Consider the following 26,396-nt stretch of genomic DNA (forward strand, 5'->3'; position numbering starts at 1 on the left):
AGTCTGAGGTGAGAATCCGAGTAATCTGGGAGTGGGGTAGAGGTTGGGATGGTTTGGTTGGGTGCAAAGGCATACATCTGAGTGTGGGTGTGAGCCTAGGGATTGATCAAAAGGCCTTTCTTCAGTCCTTTTTTTTTTTTTTTTTTAAGGGGAAAATTGGGTAAGGAGGAATTCCGTGTATAGAAGCAGCAGGGGCAGGTCCGAGCTTCCTCTTGGAGGCCGAGGCCGAGAGAAGGGCAAAGGTTACCGTGTGCTGAGACTTCCAGCACCAGCTCCAGGGCTCAGAAGGGCTCTCGACCCGGGCCCGGGGCCGGGCGGGGGTGGGGCTCCCGGGGGGCCGGGGCGGGGCCGCCGCAGCGGGCGGGGCTGGGGGCGGGGCTGGGGGCGGGGCTCGGGACCTTCTCGCTGGCTGCAGCGGCCGCCGGAGAGGCGTCCACAGCGGCGGCGGCAGCTGGGGCAGCAGCAGAGGCACGGCGGAGCTGGGCGGCGGCCACTCCGGGTGAGCAGAGCGCGGGCGCGGCGGAGGCGCGGCGGGGAGCGCGGCCGGCGGCTTGCAGCGAAGCCGGCTCCGGAGGCGCCGGGAGAACCCCGCCATCCTTCGGTAGCTCCAGACGCAGCCCTCCGGGGAGGGTGGAGGTGGTGGGGTGGGGGCTGAGGGGGTGTGGGAAGCGGAGGCTCCTTTAGCCCTTCTTCAGCCATCGCCGTCCGGCTGTCCGACTAGGCGCCCCATTGCCCCGTCTTCTGAGGACAGCCTCCAGATTGTGTTCCAGATCTCCTCCCTCGCTTTCGACCACTCCTTCTCCTCCCCCCCAACCCTCAGGGCCAGGTATTTTCAGCTCCCAAGCCATTCTTACGGGAGACCCCAACTCTCTGCTTCCCCATTCCCGGCACTAGGCCGGGACGCCCCACCACTCTCTGCAGCCCCAGAGGCAGGAATAACCCCCCCCCCACTTCCTTGTGCCTGCACACCTGGACCCTTCGGCTGCCACCTGCTCCCGAGATTCTCAGCCGGCCAGCCAGCTGCTGTGCCTAGGACCCAGGCTTCCTTGTCATCACCCCTCCCCCTCCTCAGAATCCCAGACTGAAGAAAGGGACTGGAGGGATCCTGAGCTTTGGAAATCACTTGACCCACTTCCCCAAAGGCTGGTCCCAGGCCAGCCAGGCTATGTGATGGAGACACCTGCCTTGCCTGCCAGCTGAAGGACCAAAAGGCCTCTGTCAAAATGGACCGAGGCGTCCCTGCATCCTCCTCCAAGCTGCCCGGACTTGCTGACCTGGGTCCCCAGAGACCAGGAACAAGAGCTTTGTCATTTAAGACCTCCAAAGCTATTTGCCCACCCCACCTTCAGACCCTCAGGAGTGTAGGGTGCAGCTCTGATGGGGCCACCATTCTGGGCCTGGCCTCTGCTCCCATGCCCTTGTTTGCCCACCTGCTCCCCGGGGAACCCTGAGCAAAGTAGTGAAACTGGTGTTCAGGGCCTTGTTCTCCTCTGTAGCCCTTTGGCCTTCCTTCCTCCCCCTGTTGGAAACTTTCCCCCTCTTTCACTGGTCACCGTCACTCTGGCTGGGTCTGGGCCATCTGTACAGCGTTGAGTCCCCAGGGCACAGAAAGCTGGGCAGGGACCACGAAGGGCTGGGACGTGTGCTGGACCAGTGTGAGGAAGGTGGCTGGTAGCCAGGTCAGGCTGGGCATCTGGGCCTTGCGGCTGGCCAGTGCTTTAGGGTGGGTTGTTCATTGGCTTTCATTGAGCTCCGAAGGGGGTCTTAAGGTTTGCTTTGCTGTGGAGAGGGGAGGCAGAGCAGGGGCTGTTTTTCCTGCATGCTTCTGACTGTCTGGTGTTACTATGGTGACAGTTTTGCCTCTCTCTCCTTCTGACTCTTCTGGGAGCTGGTTTTTATTGGTCTGTTGTCCTGTCTTTTATGGCTCTAATTTCTCCTTTCTATTTGCTCTGAAATAAACAGTCATAAACATGGGCGCTGGGCCCAGACTGGGGGCTGGCAGAACTTCACCTGCTCCTGGCCCTGGGCTCCTTTGAGGGGGGAGTCAGGAAAGGAGGTGGGGACGGACCTACCCACACTCCTTCCTGCCCCCGGTTCTGGGAGCGGGTAGCGACATCACAGTCTTGGGCACACAGTGGGTAGCACATGGCCTCGGTGCTAATAATAGACCCAAGTGTGATGGAGAGGCTCCCGGCCAATGTTATTTCATCTTCGAGGCAGCCCTGGGGCTAGGGGTTGTCCCCACTTTGCAGATGACAAAACTAAGCTCAGAGTGAGCTATTTCCCCAGGTCACCCTGGTTTTAGCACATAGGCGGTGCTGAGTTTTGGTTGAATGAATGGCAAAGCCATGGAACTGGCAGCTCCCTGAGTGTCTGCCCTGCAGTTGCCTGGTCCTGCTCCCGGAAGGACAGCAGAGCCCTCTCAACCCTGTGTGCTGAGAGGCAAGTCCCAGTTTCCCCACTGGACTCCCACAGAGGCCAGCTGCCAGGGAGCTGCCTGTCAGGTCCTTCATGTACCCTTGACCCCAGCCGTTGGGGACTCAAGTTGGGAGGAGAGTCAAGCCACTTGTGACTTCCTGTTTTTGCTTAGCACCCAGAAGCGTTCAGTTTGCTTTTACTCTCGGGGCCTCGATGCAGCCGGGTGAGCCAGGGACACTGAGAGCCAAGGGGACCTTCCTGTGCCACACTGGGTGAGGAGTTCAGAGCTCTCCTGGCCCTGGGTCACCGACTGTCAGCTGTCAGTGACACTCTCCAGAGAAGCTGCTTATTTTTCCCTTCCCTACACATGCTCTTCTCCCCGCCCCTCCCCTTTCCCCCCTCACATCGCTCTGCTCTAGGCCTGTTAGTAATAAGCTGGAAAAGCATTCTGGTGGCATGAAAAGACCAGGGAGTCAGCAGCCTCATTGTCAAGCGCTGGGGCTGGGGACATCAGTTTACTCACCGGGGCCTCAGTGTCAGCCTTGAAAATGGGGTTGGTAGCATTCATTCTCATGGCCACATTTGCTTGTTTTTGTCGGATGGAGTAGCTTACAGGGAGTGCTTTGCTAAGTCAAAAGCCCATAATATCCTCTTCCTGTTGGGAGGTCTCAGTGTTAAAGAGGCCCCAAACCACTGGCCAGCGATCAAGAACTGATTTAGGAACAATTAAGCTGTAGAATCTCAGGAGTGGAAGCATTCTCTGGGCCTCTTGTCCAGCCTTGATGCTAAATCAGTCCGTTTATTCATACACCTTAGGTTAACTGAGCATCTACTCTGTACCGAATACAGTTTGGGGAACTGGGGATCTTAAAAAAAGAACACTATTCTTGTTTTCAGAGAATGTAGTCTGGTGGTAAAGACAGGCATGAAAAGAAAGCCTCTAGATGCCGTCAGAGAGGTGGCGTGAACAGGGAAAAGGCAGAGTGACATGGGACCTGGAGATGGAAACTTGACTAGCTCCCCCCCCCGCCCCGCCCCCGTTAGGGCTGAATCAGGTGGCCTGTGCTTTGCAGCTGAGATTCTGTTGTCCTACCACTGCCCACCTAGCAAGCCTCGTCCAGCCCTCACAGCCATGGGGTGATGGCTGCTAAGCCCCTTGCCTGGCTGTGGTGAGCAGAGTCACGAAAAGCGTATGCAGGGTGCCTGGGCCCGCCTTCCTTGCTGAATTGTGATTCATCCACTCACGGTAGCCTCTGGCTCCTATGCTTTCTCAAGGGCCGCATGAGTTATCTGATGAGGCAGCATGGTGATTGGAAAGGAAGTGGATTTGGGAGTCAGCCATGAGTGCAAGCGCTGTTACCACCATGTCCTGGGTGTGGGGGTCCTGAAGGAGTATGGAGCCTCTATGAGCCTCGGTGCTTATATCTGTAAAATGGCAATAATGAGACTTGCCTTCTAGGAAGTAAATGATCTGATGTTTTTATAGGGTCTGGCATGGTGCCCCCCTCACAGTAGACTTGTTGTTATTTAGTTATATTGGTTAGAAAATAGTTCTCAGTTACTGGACCTCTGGGTCCTCTTAGAACTGTAGGGGGGAGCTCCTTGGATTAATTCTGGCCTTTGGAGATCCATTCATTATCTGGGAAAGTTAAACATTGCCTGTGCCCAGGGTCTGAGCCCTGCTGGTTAATCTTTGAGTTCTCTCCCACCAGATAAACTATGTTCTACAACACGGCGATAGTGCAAATCACGACACTTTGGTTGCCTCAAAAGGGAACAAATTTGAAATGGCAACAAACTCCCCAAGTTCCCAAAACATGCTACCATCTGTAACGATACTTTAATTTGATGTAGTCCAACTTGTTTTATTTTTGCTTTTGTTTTCTATACTTTGGGTGTTAGATCCAAAAAAAAAAAAAAAAAAATTGTCACCAAGACCAGCATCACGAAGAGTACTGCCTAAGTTTTCTTCTAGCAGTTTTATGATGTTAGGTCCTATAGTCAAATCTTCAATCCATTTTGAGTTACTTTTCATGCGTGGTGTAAAAGAGGGGTCCAGTTTCCTGCTCTTGCACGTGGCTGTCATTTTCTTAACCCCATTTACGGAAGAGATGGTCCCTTCCCCACTGGATATTCTTGGTTCCTCTGTCAGAGAATATTTTAAAGTAAATGCTTCGTAATTTTATTCTGGGCACGTTTCGCTTCCTTTTATTTTTTTAAGTTACGCTGTGTGTGGATGGACATTTTCTCCAACTGGCAGTGCAACTCTAGAATATTAATATGATCATCCCCTTTTGACAGTGGAGGAAAATGGGAGGCATAAGGTCACTTGCAGAGTCTGGCACCTAGTAAGTAGTGGGGCCAGGATTTAAAACTGGGTCCTACTTCCTCTTCATGCCCGAGTACACAGCCTGGCCATCTCCTTGGCTGGCATGTCAGTGACCTAAAATAATTGTGTTTGGAGCATGCAAGCAGATTTTGATGGGGCTGGAACTGGTCAGGGCTGTAACTGGGACTCAGAGTAAATATTTAGAGACTTATTAGGGTTTTGCTCTCAGCACAGCATTAACGAGGCTTTCTGCAGTTGGCTGAGGCTTCCGTTCCTAGAAGTGATGGGTAGAAGAGGAGTTTGAAATGCCCGAGTTAGGAGAAAATGGATGATGCTCAAAGTACCTTCGCCCGAGAATGAGTTGCTGGTTTGTCATTGAAGTAAACTGAATTGTCTTTATAGCTGGAGGTATGAAGGGAAAGCATGATAGGCACATCCCAGGGATATAGGGACAGAAGCGAGAGGGTGAGAAAATGTGGCTGGGTGGCTCTTCAAATGCCAGGGAGACTGGGATCCAGTCTTTCAGCATGACTCGTGGCCAGGAAGATGGAGGTAGAAAGGCAATTACAGAATGATTCACTCCTAGCCTTTCTTGGGTAATTTAGAAGCCAAATCTCCCTGGTTTGAGAACCCCATTTGCCTGAAGACAGTGCCATATGTTCCCAGCAACATGCCTGCCCGGCCCAGCCTAGCTCTGCAGACAGATCCGTTGCTATTTGCAATTATCTCAGGGCCCGGGTCTGGTGTCTGCTTATTTAATGACTTCACTTTCTAATAAAAATTCTGTATGGCATAGATAATTAGATCTTTAAAATGAAGCTGGGGAAATAGAATGCCCCCAAAGAGTTGAACTGCCATTTTAAGATGGATCAAACGCAAAAATGAGATCATTCATTCATTCACATAGCAAATGTATACAGGATGGGTTCTTGCCCTGTCCTGTGCTAGACAGAAGGGGTTGATCAAGATGGCTTTGTCCCTGCCCGCAATTGGCTCTCACTCCAGGTGAGGCAGAAGAGGAGACACATGCCCAAGTGGAGCTTGGAGAGTATCAGAGTGTGGCACAGGGGGATGGGGGAAATGTAATTATTTTAACTCCTATTGCAACACAGACCATTGCCCTCCCCACAGGTGTTGTCTGTGGCCCACCTGAATCCTACCTGACCCACTGCAGGGAGAGGAAGCCTGGAAGAGGAGAGCACGAGCCTGGATGGTGAAGGACCCACTTGGCTCTGCTCTCAGCTCTGCTCCTCCTGGCACATCTCTGTATAGTAGCCCCCCGCTCTCTGCAGTTCTAATTACCCATGGTCAACCTCAGTCTGAAAACATTAAATGGAAGATTCCCCAAATAAACAATTCATAGATTTGAAATTGGGAGTTCCCATTGTGGCTCAGCTGGTTAAGAACCCCACTAGTATCCATGAGATAGGTTCGATCCCTGGCCTTACTCAATGGGTTAGGGACCCAGTGTTACCATGAGCTATAGTATAGGTTGCAGACGCGGCACGGATCTGGCACTGCTGTGGCTGTGGTGTAGGCCGGCAGCTGCAGCTCTGATTCGACCCCTAGCCTGGGACCCTCCATATGCCATTGGTGTGGCCCTAAGAAAGAAAGGAAGAAAGAAAGAAATTAGGTCCCGTTCATGATGAAATCTAGCACCTTCCTGCTCCGTCCCACCTGGGATGTGAATCATCCCTTTGGCTGACAGATCCCTCTGTTTGTCACTTAGTACCCATATCACAGTGTTTGTGTTCAAGAAACCCTTATTTTACTTAACAATGGCAGCAATGTCCAAGAGTAGCAAGGCTGGCAACTTGGAAGTACCAGAGAGAAGCTGTAAAGTTCTTCCTTGAAGTGCAAAGGTGAAAGTTCTCAATTTAATTAGAGAGAGAGAGAGAGAGAGAAATCTTTGCTGAGGTTGGTAGGATCTACAGTAAGAACAAATCTTCTGCCTGTGAAATCGTGAAGAAGGAAAAAGAAATTCATGCTGGTTTTGCTATCACACCTCAAACTGCAAAAGTCACAGCTACAGTGCATGAAAAGTATTTGGTTAAGATGAAAAAGGCATTAAATCTGTACAGTAAGATGCTTTGAGAGAGAGAGACCGCATTTCCATAACTTTTATTACAGTGTATTATTATACTGGTTCCATTATATTATTCATTATTGTAGTTAATCGCCGACTATGACTAATTTATAAATTAAACTTTATCATAGGCATGTGTATGGGAAAAACCATGGTATATATAAGGTTCAACACTATTTGCAGTTTCCACTGGCGGTCTTGAACGTATCCCCTGAGGATAAGAGGAGACCACTGAACTTCACTTTCATTTGTTGGTAAAATGAAAAGATTGGATTTGGTGACTTAGAAGGGCGCTTCTACAGCTAGTTGATGATTCTAATAAGCCCTTGGGCTTCTGTCCCTAGGTGACAGGTGAAGAAGCCAAACCTGGAAGTCTTTGTCAGCAAGGTTTCAGAGACAGAGCTGTGGTTGGGAGAGCGAGTGTGTTTTCAAAGAACAGAGAAACCTTGCTGTCCCTCCTAGAAAGGGAGCTAAGTCTGATTGAGATCTCTGTAAGTGGTTGCAAGTCAAGGCTGATGACAAAAGAGAGGGACAGAAGGGCTGCAGGAGCTCAGCAGAGGTGGGAAGAACTGACAGCCGGTTCCTCCCATGTTCCAAGGTCTTCACGGACTGGGATGTGGAGAGTTGAATTCATAGGTGCTTGGTCACTGCAGTATGTACTTCTGTTTTAAGTTAAGGGGAGGGGATTTGGGGTTTTAGCATAAAATAAAATGCCTAATCAGCATAGGGAACTATGTCCAATCTCTTGGGGTAGAATTTGATGGAAGATAGTGTGAGAAAAAGAGTGTATATATATGTATTTATATGTACATATGTATGACTGGTGTTCTCACAGAACACACATATATATATATATATATGTTCATATATATATGTATGACTGGGTCACTATGCTATACAGCAGAAATTGACGCAAGACTGTAAATCCACTATACCCTAACACAAATAAATACATAAAAATACATAATCATTTTAGGATCCTGAGGAACAATGACAAATACACAACTACGTCAGCACACCATCAAGCTCTCTTATTCCCAGTGGCATCCAAACTATGGCTCTTCCAGTAGCAACAAGGAGGCCGGATCCCAGGGTGTAGAGCAGAGAGGCAGAGAAGCCGCGGGTCTCACACCCACGCTGGCCACTCAAAGCAGCCTGGGCTTTGGCAAGTTATGTCATCTCTCTGAGTCTTGTGTTTCCATCTGTAAAATGTGGGCAGAAGCAGCACCTTCTGAATAAGGAGCATTTAATCTCCACTTTTAGCTCTTCCTAAAGAGCTTTAGAAGTAGATATCCCCATTCTATGGATGGGGAAACTGAGGTGTGCAGGTGTTAAGGAACTTGCATAACATCATGTCTTTAGGACTGTTGTATAGCTGGTAACTGAGAGCATGGCTGTGTGCTTTCAAAGTGTGGCCTCTCTCTACCATCCAGCCTAGAAACGACCGGATGCCAATGCTTTGAGATCCAGAGAGGTGGAATGTGTATCTAGAAATTCCGTGAGAACATCCCAGGGCTGCAGGGGGAGCGTGCATCGGCCGCCCACAGACCTGGGTCGAATCCTGGCTTTTCCTTTGGGCAAATGCCTCAGGCTTACTGAGTGTTCTAATTCTAGAACTGAAGTCAGTAATATTTGTGGCTCAGGAATGTTGCAAAGAGTACAGGCGTACCTCCTTTTAGTGCACTGCTCAGATTTTGTGTTTTTTTACAAATTGAAAGTTCATAGCAGCCTTCGGTCAATCAAGTCTGCGCCATTTTTTCAACAGCATCTGCTCACTTCGTGTTTCTGTGGCACATTTTGGTAGTTCTCACAATACTTCAAGCTTCTTCTTTGTCATGGTGTTTGTTCTGATCATCTGTGATCAGGGGTCTTTGATGCGATTACCATAACTTGCTGAAGGCTCAGATGATTAGCATTTTTTAGCAGTAAATGTTTTCAAAATTAAGGTAGGCACAGTTTTAGACACCATAATTTTGCACATTTTAATAGCCTACAGCATCCAGACTATTGCAAACATAACGTTTATATGTACTGAGAAACTGAAAGATTTAAGGGACTCACTATATTGTGGTGGTCTGAAACCAAACCCACAGTATCTCCGAGATATGCCTGGAAATGAATTAAACATAGGCCAGTCTCTCCTTTTGCCTGATCTTTTAAGAAAATGTGTTTGAAAAGCTCTTGATCATCTTCCTTGAGGCTCCTTTTCATTATTTTATGTTGGAAACAACAGCAAACCTCTTTTTCTGACAGACACCTTCCTGAATTGCCCCAACAAAGCCCCCAACATCCACTCTTCTGGACCTGTATTTGTAGCCCGTAAGCCTTCATTTTATACTTGAAATGAACCTGGCCACGTTGCTTACTGGAGTGGAACAAGGATAAGATTTCTAGTCCGCATCCGGCATTGTACCTATTATATGATCAATCTCCTACCCTGTCTTCTTTTTATTTTGTAAATATGTGTGTGTGTGTGTGTGTGTGTGTGTGTGTGTATGTATGTATATATATTTTCCTGATGAGTTGAGGTTTCAAATCCGCACCCTTGAGTATTTCCAGAAGTAATCAATGGGGCCGTACGCTGTTTTCTGACATTTCCTTATTTCCCAATATCCAAAATGCTCAGAAAATGCAGTTAGTTTGTTTTTCCTACCTCATGTGGAGGCAAAAGCTGGCCTGGTGGTACATGAGACTATTTTTAGTCTGTATTTATTCCACTCAGGGTAAGTTTTGCATCACAAGGATGAGTGGGCTAGGCCCTGTCGCGGGTGTGTGTAACGTGAAGCGTGCATTTACCATGTCACATATGCCATGTTATAGTACATGTATGGACTACCTTTCCAAAAACGGAACGATTCTGAATTTGGAAGCACATCTGCCCACAGAGTTTCAGAGAAGTGGCTGTGGATCTTTCTTTCCAAAAGCGCAGAGGAACTCCCGGCATCCGTGGGGTTGAGGGGTCGGGAAGGCACAAGTGGGACCCTCCCACGTCTACTTGATACTAGCTGGTACAGCGACATGGTTCACGGTGCACTCATAGAAAAGCCTTCATGGCTAGTTTTCTATTTCTTCAATTCACATAATAGGAACTAAATTAAAGGACCATGCCTGGCCCCAAAACAAAATAGAAACAACAATGATAAAATTTTTTTAAAGCACGGGTTCCAAAGTTTCCTTGGAACCAAGTATCTTTTAAAAAATTCCAAAGAACTAAAAATAGGCTGGGAATTTTTGGTCTAGTGTGGCTTATAGTCAAGTTTCATCATTGGCCTTTGACGGGGAAGGTAGAAGGGAATTTTTAAATCCTACTCATCATTTTCGCCTTGTGAGGAGGAAGCAGGGCTTGGAGAGAGAGCATGGGGAAGTAAAAAGGCCCACGGAGGCGTGAGAAGGTCTGGGTTCTTGTCTTGGGTCTGTTCTGAACTTGTTAACATGTTGCCTCTTTTCTCTGGGCCCTAGGAACTCACTTCTAAGTCAATTCATTCTTTCTCTCTCTTTCTCCAAGCCTCTAGCAGTAGAGTCTGGGTCCCCAAAGACAGTGCAGGGCACTCAGCTGCCTCCCTGGCTGTGCCTTTGCAGCTTCCATCTGGCCTCCAGGCAGCCTAGAGGCAGGTGAGCGGCTTCCGGATGCTTTGTGTTGGTCTCCTCCAGGCCTTTTCTTTACATTTCTCCCACAATGCGGTCCTCTGATACTCTAGGTTGGTTTGCTTGGGATTCACTTGAGCCCCAGCACCTGCACGGATGCCCAGGGTGGGCTCACAGAGGTTTAGTTACGCATTGCAGGTGACACTGCCCTGCTGGGGATGGCCAGTGCCAGCGGTGGCTCTGCATCGCCAGGCTATGGTCAAGGTCGGGCCAGGCACTGTGGATGGGGTGTCAGGACTGAATCCAGGTTCTCTTTTGCAGAGCACAGGACCGGTGCAAGGTCTGCAAAGGAAAGGGAGCAGGTACCTGTTCTGGGGACCTGCTAGGAGTTGAAATGCAGAGAGCATTTAAGTAAAGGGCGCTGGGACCCACCTACCTCTCTCTCTCTCTCATTCTCTTTCTTTGTTCGTTTACGCTTAATGTACCATAATTCTGACTTTGGCCAAGTTGAAAGTTTCCTTTAGGAGGTTTCAAAAGTTTGTGGTTCCGTGGTTCTGTCTCTTTTGGAGCCTCCGCCCTGCCGTCTAGGAGATCCTCGCTTAGCAGTAACTCATGATAGGAACCGGGGCCCTGACCACAGGCAGGGGGTTTCCACGAGAGAGAAGTGACCTTGAATTTCAGGATCCTGAAATCCTTCAGTTTTGTGCAAACTGTGGGAACCACCGGGCAGTTGGAGAGACGGTTGACACCAGGGCACACTGAGATGTGGGTGCCTCTCGGGGTGGCTGGTCCTTGTACATCAAAGAAGCCTGGACCCCTGTGTGTGAGTGTGTCGGTGTGAGTGTGTGCATGGTGGGTGGCGTGTATGTGAATGAGTGTGTCTGGGTGTGAGCAGGTGAGAGCCAAGCTTTCAGATCCTGGGAGGTGCTGCCGAGGCCGCTGTCTGGTGCCCTCTGGACAAGCCGCTCCCTCAACCTGACCCTTGACCTTTGTGTAGCTCACTAATGGAACCGACCATTGAGGGGCTCCCATGGGGCTGAGGGGCCTTTGGTCTTTCAGGGACCAGTGACCACCGAGAAAGGCCGTGCTGAGGTTAACTGACAGGAAAGAACGCAATTATATTTTCTTAGGGGCAAGTACCTAATCCTTGGGCAGTGGAACCGCAGAACCCTGTCAAAGCTTAGTTTATACCTGTTTGAAAAGACTCGCATCATTTGAGCATACTACTTTAAAAATAAAAATAAACAAGAGAAAAGCCTAATATGGTTTTTTTAAAAAAAAAAAAATAGAAGACCAAGAATATATTCAGTTTTATTTAATAACCAGTTGGGCAGGGAAAGAGAAGAGGAAAGGAAAGAGAAAGAGGACCTTTCCCAGAAAGAGAACTGTTTGCAGGAGCCTTCGCCCTGCACTGGGCTCCCATCTCCTCTGCTGGGGTCTTCCAGGTCAAACCCTGGGAGGCTGGAGGCGAGGGAGGAGGAGGAACAGGAGGAGAAGGGGGCTAAGATCCTTGCACGGTTTGCTTACTTCTAAGCTTCTGAGGATCCAGAAGCCCTCTCGGGGTGGTGGAGAGAGCTCTGTTCAGGGAGTTCCCCGGGGAATTGAGGTTGCCTCCCTGACTTGCCGAACCTTCTGGAATCCTCTTTCTCCCGCTGCATTGCCATTCCTTGGCTTACAGTCGCTGTGGCTGGCAACCCTCGTTCCCATGGGTCCAAAACGGGTTTCCTCCCACGTGACTGGGGGGGAGTAAGTTCCTGCTGGTGGAGGTGAAATGCTGTGTGCACAGCCCCTATTTTTTCCCTCCCTTTAAACCACCAGGGTGTCAAGGCCACAACCCGCCTTTCCTCTCACACTGTCCACTCATAACCTGCTAGGAAGGCTGCGGGTTGTGTGCATATTCTTGTTCCACCTCGAATTCAGGAAATGATTTTTGAGTAGCTCACATCAGCTAAAATAGCAACAGTGTGCTTGCTATTTCAAAGCAGATGCACGAGTATTATTTTTTTTCCCCACCTAGTTATTAACAGGTTACCCAGTACTTACTTGGCCCCTAATTTTTAAAAATATACCCCATTTTAAATTATGTGAATAGCAATGATGCCACCACGCATATTATACCCAGTAATTCTATTTTGCTAGTCCGTAAACATTTCTCACCCTACAGACAACCTTTCATGGTAGGTAGATTTCCCTCTCTTTTGCAGATAAAGACTGAAGCTGAGAGAGTTGTGAAAACTTGCTTTAAGACGTGGGATTGAAAATGGGGCACCAGGATTTTGGTTCAAGTCTGCCTGGCTCTCAAAGTCCTATACTTTCCCACACCACATAGTTCACACTGCTTCCAGGCCACAGTTTTATTTTACTTTTTTTTAGGAAAATAAAATCTTTTTTTCCTGCCATGGTTCTTCTTAAGCCTCAGAAAATGCAATCCTTGCTGGAGTTCTTTGCTTCCTTCCAGAGTGGAGTCCCATGGCTCTCCCTCCCTTAATGTAACCTTCGTGCAGATACTATATTTCCATGTAACAAACTTTTGCCGTGGACACCTCGAGTGCCAGACACTGTTCTAGAAACTTCCATGGACTTTATAGAGATCAAAACTAAATCTCAGAGAGATGCAATTATTTACCTGAAAACAGGCAGCCTGTGGGAGGTTGTGGTTTGTTTTGTGGATGAAGAGTTCAGAGGCTAGTTCTACAGGGGGCTGGGATTTGGCCTTTGGCGAAAGACCAAGCACCCCTTGTTGAATCGTGAGATCAAATCCATCTCACCCACCCAGCTCTCAGCCTCACTGTGCTGGCTTCCTCAGTCTCTGTCGGCTGCAGTTAGAACCTGATCTAGTGGTTGCGGAGAAAGGCCTGGTTCCTCTCGTGTTGTCCCATCTTGCATCAGCTGGCACCGTCCTTGGCTCATGTGAGCTGGCTGCAGCTCCTGCTCTAGTTTCATGCCTCATCGCAGACTTGCCAGTGTTACGCATTAGCTTTGTATTAAAGAAGAGACCACTGTGATGGGATTTACCCAAGGTCACACATGAGCGCTGCGTGTTCTTCCCAAGGTGCTCATTCTTTACTCCAAGAGATTCTCTGAGATTCACTTCCGGTGTTACCTTTTTCTGGAAGCCCGTCCCAGCTCCCGATCAAATGCCTGCATGCATCCATCCACTTATCATCCATCCACATAAGGAACAAATATGAACTGAGTCCCCACAAGGAGTCAGGCACTGCTCTAGATCAGTATCTGAGAGTCAGCAGTGAACCAAACGGACAAACCCCCGCCCCCCATGAAGCTTATATTCTATCAGAAAAATGGACCACGAACGTATAAATATCCAGTCAGAGGGATATTCTGTTGGGTCACATGGTCTCGAAGGAGAATGAAGCAGAGATGGGTGTTCAGGGTGAGGGGGGAGTGGGGAGTGTGGGAGGAGGGTGTTGCTATTTGGAGCCGAGTGCTCAGGAAAGGCCTGCAGGGAGTGAGAGAGTGAACCACAGCTCGCTTGGGGAAACATGTTCCAGGCAGAGAGTCAGCAAGTGCAAAACCCAGGGTGGGGCGTGTGTGGCCCGTGGAAGGAACAGCAAGGAGGCCGGGGCTGTGGCTCGGTGCCATTTAAGGGGAGAAGGAGTTGAGGAAGTCTCAGAGAGATGCAATTATTTACCTGAAAACAGCCAGCCTAGTTAGTTTGTTTCAAGCAGCAGGTGGGGAAGTTGGGGAGACCACCTAGGGCCCACCAGTGACTTCACTGCCCTCCGGATGCCCCCTCTGACTGACCTTTGCTGTGTTTTTACGGCCTCTTTCCCTCAGATCTGTTCCCACACTGGCCTGTGTACCCTGGAGGGTAGGCCACATGTACCCCTAACTTCCCCACCCCCAGCCCAGAGCGCCGGGCCTGGGGTCTATAGCAGTGAGTGCAGCATTTCCGATAACTCTGCTCCTGTGTGTGTGTGTGTGTGTGTGTGTGTGTGTGTGTGTGTGTGTGTGTGTGTGTTAAGGCCAAGGATGCTAATGAAAGATTATTTGTGATTCTGGTGAGCAAATGGGAGTTTTGAAGGCACGCTGCTTCTCAGCTCCAATTAGCCAGTTCCTTTTTGGACAACCTTCAAAAGGTTGCTAGGGAAAGAACGAGGGGCCAGGAAAATGCTGGAAGTGGAAGTTGAGGCCAGGAGAGTGTTAACTCGAGTCAAGAGGAAGAGGGCGTCACCAGAAATCTCCTGGGGATTAGCGGGCCACCCGGATCCCTGCTGGGGGCCAGTGTTTACAGACAGTGACCACAGGCTGGAGCAGGCAGGCTCTCGAGAAACCCTCAGAGCGTGTCGGGAGCCCAGCCAGGACTTTCCACTCGCCCGTTTGCTGACTCAGAGGGACCTGGAAGGCCTTGTCTCTGGAGACCTTTCAGGAAAGAAAAGAGCCTTTTCCCCGGTGGGGAGTTCCCCTCGCAGAGCTCAGCACGGTCTCTGAGAGGCCTGGGCTGCTTCTGAGGCAGGGGAAGGGACCATCGGAAATGCAGACCAGCTAAAACGGGCGAGAAGGCCACTGAGCAGAAGCATTTGACCTCCAGGGACATGTCAGGGGCAGGGAGCTCCCGTGGCTGGCAGCTCCCACCTTCATATTTGCGCTTGATCCGAATCCTGCATCCTCAGGACACATGGGGGCTTAGAACAACTTGTTCTGGAGTTCCTACTGTGGGCTCAGTAGGTTAAGAAGCTGACGAGTGTCCGTGAGGATGAGGGTTCGATCCCTGGCCTTGCTCCGTGGATTAAGGGTCTGGCGTTGCCACGAGCTGTAGCGTCAGTCACAGATGTGGCTCAGATCTGCTGTGGCTGTGGCTGTGGGGTAGGCCAGCAGCTGCAGCTCCGATTCAGCCCCTAGCCTGGGAGCTTCCATATGCCTCAGGTGTGGCCCTAAAACGAAAAAAAGAAAAAGAAAAAGAACAGCTTGTTCTAACTCAGAGCAGTTGTTCCAAGTTGCCCAGTAGGATCGGAGCCCTGGGGGAAGGGTTAGCGATTAGTGGACATTGAAGCTGGAGGACAGTCTGCCGTCTTTGGGAAGCCAGGAGGGCACTTTAACAAGGCAGCAGTGGAACTGGGATTTCCAGCCAGAGATTATGTGTGTGTCACAGTGTGTATGATACAGTTATAAAATTAGGGAGTGTTCATTAATAAGAGATGGGGAGGACAGTGATTCCTTTTCCATGGGAGTGTCAGGTGATGGGTTGGTTTAAAAATTTTAAAAAAGGAGGAGGAGTTCCTGTGGTGGCTCAGCAGGTTAAGAAACCTGCTAGTATCCATGAGCATGCGGGTTCGATCCCCAGCCTCGCTCAGTGCATAAGGATCTGGCTTTGCTGCAAGCTTCGGTGTAGGTTGTAGATGTGGCTCGGATCCGGCGTTGCTGTGGCTGTGGTGTAGGCCAGCGGCTGTAGCTTCTAATCAACCCTTAGCCCAGAAGCTTTCATACACCATGGATGTGGCCCTAAAAAGCAGAAAAAAAAAAAAAAAAAAAAAGAAAAAGAAAAAGAAAAAAAGGGAAAAAGCAAAGATTTGTCATCATTCAACAACTCTTTTTTGACAACGGACTGTGCACACAGGCCCTGTGCTAGGTGCTTGTGGGGACACAGCTGATCAATATGGCCTCGCAGAGCTCAGCACGGTCTCTAAGAGGCCTGGGCTGTTAGAAAACCTGTACTTCAAAGCACAAGGGATGAGAGCCCTTGAATGGCTTGGCTTCACATGCATGTCGCAAGGCTTTAAAGCTGGAGATGTAGCAAGGCACAGTACCTGATATTAAAAGCATGGAGAGTTACATTGGAACCTGCCAACCACCTGTGTGAAAGCAGTGGCCTTCGTCTCCTCACCCCCTTGCTCTTCAGCCCTCCCTCCCGAAGATACTAGGAACATAAGTAGCTGTGCAAAAAAGTTAAAAGCTGTGCGAATTGCAAGGTGCTACAAACACGCCTATGAGGGGCCTCTGTTAGAGATTTGGTACGTGGTGAGAGGTTTGGATGAAGGCTAACATTTGCTTGCAGCTCAATTTTTCTAAACTTTGCTTCTCCTGGTATGTCTCTGACTGGCTATTTGGGCTTTCTTCCAGCGTTCAGAATCGCTTTGCTTGGTTTTTCACTAGCATCTGGTTTCTCTAGTTCAGTGTGATGCTTTAAAAACACACGCAGGTATGTGTTTACCTAAACGCTTATGGGGCTCATTGGTTTTTTGGCTGATGGTACCCTGATGGGAGAAAAAGACCAGGATTATTGCTCAGGCTATGAGAGACTTTGGGTGCTGTACGAAAACAGCACCTGTGGGTAGTGGGGGAAGGGAGGCGTCAGAGGCCGCCGTGCTGGGGTCAGGGTAGGAAACCGACAGTGTGAATGGTCATGAAAAGGCAGGCAGGGTGCCAGCGCTGTCAGACCCCCCAAAAATAGCTGTTGAAAATTGAGCTTTCTGGTGAAAAGATCAGCCGCGGCGGAGTATAGAAAGCTTCCCTTATATGTCAGCAGGCTGGGACAGAGGGTAGCGCGATCTGAGATGTGTCTAAATAAATGATTAAGATGACTCACGCATTCCCATTGAAAGGAGCTTTTTAGAAAAGTAAAAGTAAGAGGGGCAGAAGAGAATACAGCAGAGACACAGAACAGGAGGATTTGGATTTAAAACAATAGGAAAGAGAAGACTAAATTAGTCACTTGTCAAATCCTGTGAGCCTCTGTCCGGAATGCCTCCCTCGCTAACTTGGTGTTAAGGTCAAGGTCTCTTCATGTTTGAATTTCCTGGTGAAATAACACATCGTCCCCAGGGCTGGTCCTAGGCCTGGGATGGGCATTCTGCACAACTACGCTGTCCAGCTCAGGAAGCCTTCCTACAACCCCTCAGCCACTGTTGGAAGAGCTGAATCTAGTGGCCCGTTCAGTTCAATGCAGATGGAAGCTCTTGCCCTTTGGTTCTGAATTTATTTTTTTGCTTTTTAGGGCCTCACCCATGGCATATGGAGGTTCCCAGGCTAGGGATGCAGTTGGAGCTACAGCTGCCAGCCTACGCCAGAGCCACAGCCACACCAGATCCGAGCTGTGTCTGCAACCAACACCACATCTTATGGCAACACCGGATCCTTAACCCACTGAGCAAGGCCAGGAATCGAACCTGCAACCTCATAGTTCTTAGTCGGATTCGTTTCCACTGTGCCACGAGGGGAACTCCCCTGGTTCTGCATTTCTTTTATTGTGTCTCGTGTCCATTTGCTACGTCATCCCTGAGATCAGGATCTGACCCGGAGACCAGTGAGATCTTTATGATTGGCTAGTGGTTTTATCGATCTGCAGTTTGCAAAAGTGATTTTTTACACTGAAGATGAAACAGTCTTGTTTTTAAGATGGCTTGGCTATGATAAAGCAGATAGTGCTGTTTCCATGGCTTTCCCCCCTGGGCTGCTTGATTCTGGGCCAACCCTTAACCACTCTTAAGTCTTAGGGACCTCATCCAGAAAGTGGATGTGATTGCCTCTTAAATGACCTCAGTGTAATACCTGTGAATGTGAAATGGCTTAATATGGCATCAAGTGGGGTGTATTAGTCAGTTTTGCCATAGTGAGAAATAGTCGCCACTTTTCGGTGGTTGGTAGCAATAAGCCTCTCACTTATGTGACATGTCAGGGGCTGTCGGTGGTTCTCCTTGGTGCTGCCCCATGTTTCTCATTCTGAGACCTGGGCTGAAGGGACAGCTGCTTTCTTCCTCTCATGACAGGGAAGAAAGTGATCAAGGCGGCAGAAACTTGAGGTGCTTCTTGAAACTTCTGCTTTATTCTGCTCACATTCTGTTTGCAAACCAGGGCAAATGGCCAAGTCCTCTCTCAGTCATGTCCCTGTCCCCTGCAAGTCCCATGGCAGCCAGAAAGACTGTATGTTCTTTTTACAACCCTGTACACTGTAAACCCATTAAACAGGATGTGAATGTTATGTTCTTAGTAAAATAACATTTGATGGCATGGTAGGAACTGAGCTCATATCTGGTGTTGATATTTTAAGTCAACTAGACTGCACTGTACTAGCCAACATTCAGGCATGCCAGAACATAGCCTCTCTAGGGTGGAAGAAATTTGGGGTCATTCAGCCCCATATACTAGGGGTAAAACCTAGCAGTGTGCCTGGCAAGCAGTAGGTATCCTAGCTGTTGTGAATAACTCCATGAAGCCACAGCTGCTCCGATACTCTGGGAGCCTAAGCATCAAAGAGAATTAAGGTTTCCATTCTATTTAAGATGAGAACATTTGGCAAAGCTTGTATATTAATGGTATGCTAAACAGGTTTATCCATTTATTTCTTAAATTCAAATATAATCACATCTCTGATGCCTTTTCCCCCCTTACCCTGGCACTCATATCATGACATCCAAGAACTCTCAGGGTGCACATGTAATCAATGTCCCCAGCGTTGATCACTGTCCTTGCCAGGGACAGTAATAACCGCCCTTTTGACCTTGGCTGTCTCTCTCTGGGGCTTTCCAAAACTTTTATTATTCCTCATAGCTTTTGTTTTTGTTACTGTGCCTTCCCTGTCTTGCTGGGAGCAACGGTAGCCTCTTAAATTTAGAGGAACCCAAACCAAGGCACCAGGATGTGAGGGCAGGGCCAGAAGCCAAGCTGGGGACGTGGATCATCACTCCTCCTCCTCCCCAACTGTGTGACCTTACGCTAGTTACTCAACCTCTCTGTGCCTCATTGTTCACGTCTGCAAAATCTGGATGGTAATAACTGCATCTTCCCCCTGAGGGTGTTGCGAAGATTAAATGCGTGAGGCATGTGCAGTGTTTGGAGCCATGCTTGGCACAGAGCGAGTGCCCAGTGCACCCACGATCCATTTTAGTTTTAAGCTCTGACCAGCTGGGGTACTGGAGGGGGAGTGGCAGGCACGACCGTCTGTTCCTTGGGAACCATCCCCCGTGTCGCTGGTCTTTGGAAAAGAGAGAGCAAAGGTCCCAGTGAGGCTGTGGATGGAGGCCAGGGTGTGCACCTCGAGGACAGTGAGGAAGGAAGGGACTGTCTGTCCTGAACAGTCTCCTGACCTGGTGCAGAGGCTAGAAAACTCTTCACGGTCCTCATCCCTGCGGTACCTGAGCCTGAGTGGTCAGGGGCCCGCTGGGCATCCTGGTTGAGCAGGACTTCTAGTCCAGTTGTGGGCTTCCACCTGCTATGGTGGTGACTCGAGCAGGAGCTTCCCAAAGCTGTGTTCTTTCGGGGCACAAGGGACATGCAGAGGGATGTCTGTCCTAGGCCTCTGATCCTGTCTCGCTAATGGCCCACGTCAGGCCGGGCCAGCCAGCCTGACGAAGCCGTGGGGCCTCTGTGTGTACAATGAAGCTCAAGAAACATGCTCAGAGCCAGTCTCAGGCGGGAGCTCACAGGGACCCAGGGGGCTGGTTAAAAGGCAGGTGAGCATCCCATACGGTAGGAGGTAACTCCTAGGTCTGTAACAGCTTCTGGGGGTCCTTGCAAACCATGCTCATTGCTCATCCCCTAAGACCTTGAGTGGACAGCTGCTAAGAGGCCAGTGTAAGTTGCATTTTGAACTTGCGCATAATGAAAATAATAACATGTCATTTCGCTTTTTATTCTGTAATTGAGATTTACCTTTCCGCTAACATCTCTAATTTACATAATTTCATCCTGAGCATCCAGGAATTTCAGAATGCACTTCAACACCTAACCCTTTTGTCACCCGCATTAACAGGTTTTTGCAAGACAAAACAGCTCATTTAGAATGCTGTGGTTTAGTGACAACAGAGAAAAAATACAGGCCTTATTTACATTGTAATCATTTTCCCTTCGGCTGGCTTTAGTGGGGGATGACTTTCTGTGTACAGTGCTGATATGTGTCATTCAAGTCCAAGGACACTGATTTTCCAGGGGCTTCCCACCTGTGTTGTCTCACTTACTTCCCAACGATCCTAGAAATCACATCTTATTATTCGTGCCCATTTTATGGAAGAGGAAACTAAGACTCAGGGGCCTGTAGGAGCATTTGGCCCAAGTTGTAATTTACCAGCTGGTAAGTGGAGGGGCCTGGACCTGAACCCAGGTGTGTCTGGCTCAGAGCGTGTGTTCTTGGCACCGCACAGGGTGGTGTGTGGTGATTGGACCCAGCTTTCTGAGGGCACTTTAATCTCTCCAGCTGCTTGGGCCAAGGTGGAAGATGTGTGTTTATGAAAACCTTCCTAATGCGGTCCCATGTGTTTGTGTGAGAGTGGTCCTTGTGGTCAGGAGAGGTGGCCCCTGTACAGAGGCTCCGTCCCCCTGCCGTGCAGTGGCACGGAGAGCAAGGGAAACGCAGGGGTGAGGCAGCCTGCTCCCCGGTTGGTGAGTTCTACCCAAGACTGACCGTCTTGCCTTTGTGCTTCTGCTCCCGTGTCGTGGCCACGGGGCTGCGACAACTGAGCCTGGGCCCTGCATTCCATCATTCCTTCATTCCAGGCCTGCTTCACAAGTAGACATTTGTTCCTTACTTAGTATTTGAATACACCTGTTCATTTCTCTGCATCGTATCAACTGTGATGGTAGAGGAAGGCTCAGTTTCTAGTCCCGGATTTTGCATGAATGTAGTTAATAATTATAAAATATCTTTTGGGAAAGGAAATAGGACCGGATATGATTTCATTCCTTGAGCAAATTAGCATCCTCTGTTACCTGATGGGTATTAGTGTGGATTCTCCAGAGAAACAGGAACAATAGAAGATCTATATTAAATATATCTGTGGAGATGAAGGTATATCTTATATGTTATACCTTATATACATATGTTATATACAACACATAATATGTTATAAGTTATAATATGCACTCCATCATGTGTCTTACCATTTAATATGTTATATATAACATACCCATAATATATTGTATAATTAAATACAAATATTAAATATTATGTATGATATGTTATAATATATATATATATAATATATCTAACTATATATAAATATATCTAATATATATCTCCAAGAAGTCCAAGACCTTCAGTCTGGAACCTGGAGACCCAGAAAAGCCATGGTATGATTTTAGTCTGAGTCCGAAGGCCTGAGAACCAGGGAATGTGATGGTTCGAGTCAGAAGGCAGCTCGAAGACAGTCAGAGGGAGAGAGTGAATTTGCCTCCCCTCAGCCTCCTGCTCTCCTGCCAGGCCTTCAATGGATTAGACAAGGCCCACCCACACTGGCAGGGGAGCGGGGCCCAGTCTGCTTTACTCAGCCTACGGATTCAAATGTTAATCTCATCCAGAAACATCCTCAGAGACGGACTCAGAATATTCAGGCATACTGTAGTCCCGCGTGTTGACACACGATATTAAGCATCGCAGAGACAGTTTTTATAAATATAAAACCTGTCAAGGAAAAGGGAAGGTGACGCCAAGGATGCTTCCACACTGGATGTGCCTTCTTCGGCCTTGCAGGGAGGCCTGAGCTCACTCACCAGGGCAGTGCCCAGAGCCCTAGCTTCCCTGGCAGGGACTGGCTTATCTGGATTCCTGGACTCTGCTCTTCGCCAGGTCCAAACCTCTCCATCTTCAGGGCAAAGTTCAAGCTCTGCTGGGTAAGTTAACCAAACAAACAGGATTCTTTGAGATCATCTGGAGAGGCATCTTCAGCATCTTCTTTGTCACGGCCACATGGTAAATGATAACATTTGTACAGCACATGGAAGAAATGGATGAAGATGCTTGTGGCCGCCTGGCCCCCTGACCCCATCAGCTGTCCCCCTCGACAAAGGGCATAAATTAGCACATGGGCCACATGGTCGGATCTGTTTTACAGATGGGAATACTGACGCCCATCTGGGAGGGAGAAACCAGAGCTACGTGGTTACTGCTTGAGAGCTTTAGGCTCACTTGTGGTCGTGCTCCATCTTTTGCCTGACCATTTAAGTTGCTCCAAATTTCTGAATTATTCATCAGCCATTTGTTACAGATTGTCAGGGACAGCTGACGTGTGTGCGTGTGTGTGTGTGTGTGTACATATATATACAGACACGACCTATTCCCAGCGGGGTTACAAATTACCTAGGAAAGGGGTCCTTTTCCTGTTCTCTTTCTTTCTTCTACCCTCCCAATTGTCAAGCATCATGGCTTGGACTTTCTTATATTTTAAAGTATAAGTAAATCATCATCCATCCTTATCCTTTAACATAAACTGTGACGTCCTCCTGCATCAAGTCTGTTGTCTTCCAGAAAGTGTTCCCGGATGTCCCTGGCTAGAAACAATCGCTACCTTGTCTGACCCCACAGAACATTTTTTTCTGTGCCATCTTGGAGCTTCACTTATGTTAGAAGCATAGGTGAAGGTGTTCGGTCTCTCTTTCTGATAATATGATCACCCTGAGATCAGACCTACACATGGCTCATGTGACAGAGCGGCATTTACAACAGGCATTCGGTTCAGATTCAGCACTGTTCGAGGGCCTGTCACCTATCAGATGCTGCCCGAGTCCTGGGATGCAGGGGCTCATTTAAACTTCAGCAGCCGTGTTGGAGTTCCTGTCTTGACTCAGGGAAACAAATCTTACTAGTATCCATCCGGATGCAGGTTTGACCCCGGCCTCCCCTGGTGGGTTAAAGATCTGGCATTGCCATGAGCTGTAGTGTAGGGTGCAGATGCGGCTCCGATCTGGCATTGCCGTGACTGTGCCCTAGGCCAGCTGCTACAGCTCCAATTCGACCCCCTAGCCTGGGAGCCTCCATATGCCTCAGGTGCGGCCCTAAAAAGACAAAAAAAAAAAGATAAAAAATATTTAAAATTTAAAAGTCCTTAAAAAAATAAATTATTAGCTTCATTTTTTTTTTTTTTGAGATCCTACCATACAGCACAGGGAACTATGTCCAATCTCTTAGTATATGACATGATGTAACAGAAGAAAGGGAATGAATATATATGTATGACTGGGTCACTCTGCTGTATGCAGAAATTGACACAACACGGTAAATCAACTATATGCTATTAAAAAAATAAGTAAATAATTTTTTTAAAAAGCCAAAAAAAAAAAAAGCTTTGTTTTATTGTATGAGAAAACTGAGGCTCCAGGAAAGGAGGCACCTATTCAAGATTCTTTTAGTTGAAGCCAAGACCTCTGGGCTCCAAATCCCACACCCTTTGTGCCACCCAAGATACATCCTTGCCCACCTTAGCTCATGTTGAATAAATCTACAAGCCAAGAAGAGGGGAGTTCATTAATTAAGAGGCTAATAAATGCCAGACATAAGGCATGTGTGATTTTCGTCGGTGGCCCTAAAAGTACCCTCGTGTTGGAAAAAAAATGAGAAGAATGTTGGTTCTCATGGATGTGTTGTGCTCGCCTGCCAATTGTCCTGAGAACATCTGCAAGTTCACTTGAAATATGACTTTCAGATGAAAGAATGTTCTAACTGTCCCAAGTCTTTCTTCTCTGATTTCTACCACAATGAAAACAGGAATTTGTACTTTCTCATTTTGCTGTTAATCAGTTTCCCTGAGAATCCTTTTCCTTGTTAGATGAGGTAAATCTAATCAACTGCTGACCTCCGAGAGACTCAGTGGTTGTGGCTCTGTCTGTGTGTGTGTGTGTGTGTGTGTGTGTGTGTGTGTGTGTAGGCAGGGAGGTTATGAGCAGTCTGCTTTATTTTTCTGCTCTACTTCCCCCTTATTTCCCATGGCGATCATTGACCCCCTTCCATGTTAAAGACCCCCCAAAGGTAGAAGAAAGCATGCACAGCGATGCTGGATTCATCTTCCACGTGATTATCTAAGTGTGCCTGCCAAGGAAGTTACTTCTTGAGCCCTGTTCATTCCTGACTCTCATCAGAGCCAGAAAGTCCCTAATCAGGCTTCTAAGTTTGGTAATGGCAAGTGTCTTCCCCAACATCTGGGAGGAAAATATGCCTGGAGGGAGTTTCTGATGGACAGCAGTAGTTAAGCCACAGCACCTGCTGGACAGATGCCTCTTGAACAGCATGATAAGCTCCACCTCCCCGGCAGGGAGAAGGAATGGTCATCCAAGGCTGGAACTCAGTGTGGTCAGTCTTCCAAGGGTCCTTACCAATCCTTGAGGGACCTCTGGTGTGATAATTCCCTTTTACTGCATGAAAACACTGCGGCTTCTGTGACTCAGCCCACCTTCTGAAAGGACCAATGAGAGTAGAGCTTTTTTTGTTTACAGTCATAACCTCTCTGGATGGCAGGGTGGTCCCCAGTTGGTGGGGTGTTCTTCTCTGCCCTACACCAACGCTCTACCTTGGATCAAATCCCAGGGACGGGGGAGAGCTGCTGAGATGTTGGTACAGGATCAGGAAGAGGGATGTATGTCAGCACCCTTGCCCACTCCTGGGTCTGCATGGAGATGAACTTGACTGGTAGGCATCAAATCCTTCTCTAGTATCTGCTAGAAACCAGGCACTGGGTTAGGAGCTGGAGGGAAGCAAGGGCTGATGTATTTTCTGCCCTGAGGACAAGTCTCATGGAAGGTTGGTTCTTTCTCAGAATATATGTTACATCTTGAAATTGGTCCTGACAGGAGCCAGTCAGAAGGCAGTCATTCATTTCTTCGTTCTTCGAACAAATAATTTTAAAACAACTTACTATGCTTGGGTCGGTACCGAGGGTGTGACAGGGAGCAGGACAGATGTGGACCTGGCCCTGAACACCTACTTACACAGGGTCTACTTGTGGGTGAATATGGTTAGAACTAGAGATCCTGTCTTGGTAATATTTTAGGGAAAAAGGTGTGAAAAAATGTGTAATGTAAATAAAATTGTAAGGGAATGTTTACACACAATTATTTACCAGTTTTTGTGTGTTTCATTTCCAAAAAAAAAAGCCTAGCTGTCCATTGAAGTCCCTTGGAAACTGCTCAAGCCTGGCTGTTTCATGGTTTTGTATGATGCAGGCAGGCTTTTTGCGACACTGTCGCATTTTAAGATGTTAGAGAAGGTTCTATCTCTAAGCTCTTGCTTCTCTGTTTCCCCTGCCTACAGATTCCTTTCAGCTGCCTTTGGGGCCAAATGCTATTTATTGTTTAAGCTACAGTTCAGAGACCATCAGCTAAAGTCATTCATTCACGCATTTGACAAATATTTCTTGAATGCCTGCTTTGTGCCATGCCTGGTTCTGGGCACTGAGGGTATGAGACATTCATGGGAAAAGTAAATAATAAAGTTATAATGATAATAACTCAGGTAAAGATGATAAAATAATATTTATTGCCTTCTAGTTATTAGAAGGTCAAAAGAGCATGAGAAAAGGCAAAGCCGAGTAAGGGGATTGTTTGGATCTGTGCCGGCTATATTTTAAAGGTAAAGCCAGAAGAATTCCCTGAAGGATTGGATGTGGGATGTGAAATAAAGAGGAGGCCAAGATGACTCAGTGTTTTGTCCTAGGAAACTGGAAGGATGGGGAAGGCCGTGACTGCGGTAGGATCGGGAGTTCAGTAGGCATCCAAGCGCGGGGTTGGAGCAGGCTCTGGGTATCGCAAGCAGCGGAGAGCTCAACTCCGGAAATAGGAATTTGCTATTGAGCAAAACGTAGGTGATACGCAAGCCATGAAACCAAGTGAAATCACCCAAGGCGTGAGTCTTGATGGAGATCCGAGTCCCTGGGAATGACATGTTTTTTCCAATGTCAAGAGTTTGGGGAAAAAAATAGAGAACTAGCCAAGGGGGCTGGGAAGGAGCAGACATTAACTAGGAGGAAAAATAAGAGACTGCAGTCTCCTAAAGGTCAAGTAAATAAGACTTTCTGGCGGGGATGATGACTCAATTGTGCAGAACTGCTGACGGTCCCGTAAAGATGAGGACTGAGAATTGCCCATCAGATTTATCATCATGGACCCACCTCTGACCCCAGCCCACCCAGCTTGCCTCCTCTGCATATGGTCTGCTCCTTTATTCTACATCGTGTTCATCTGATCTCTTTAGAGGGCACAGCCCTTTATTTATTATTTATTTATTTATTTATTTATTTTATTTTTTTTGCCTTTTCTAGG

General features: G+C 48.2%; 1 protein-coding gene across 4 annotated transcripts in view; it reads left to right on the plus strand.

Annotated features, from left to right (window-relative positions):
* The first annotated feature begins 435 nt into the window (after window positions 1-435).
* CYRIA (CYFIP related Rac1 interactor A) overlaps window positions 436-26,396 on the plus strand; it is a 102,322-nt gene continuing 76,361 nt past the window's right edge. For 2 of the 4 annotated variants that reach the window (XM_085016148.1, XM_085016149.1), the window contains exon 1: window positions 436-601. The gene's annotated coding sequence lies outside the window, so the exon portion shown is untranslated. The remainder of the gene's footprint in view (window positions 602-26,396) is intronic. The other 2 variants (XM_005662738.4, XM_003125345.6) reach the window with 1 other exon arrangement.

This window comes from Sus scrofa, chromosome 3, assembly GCF_054392235.1.
Source record: "Sus scrofa isolate SSC_HxYL_T2T_F1_AM1 chromosome 3, Sscrofa_HxYL_maternal_Yorkshire_Landrace_v2.0, whole genome shotgun sequence".
In the NCBI taxonomy this organism is placed as follows: domain Eukaryota; kingdom Metazoa; phylum Chordata; class Mammalia; order Artiodactyla; family Suidae; genus Sus; species Sus scrofa.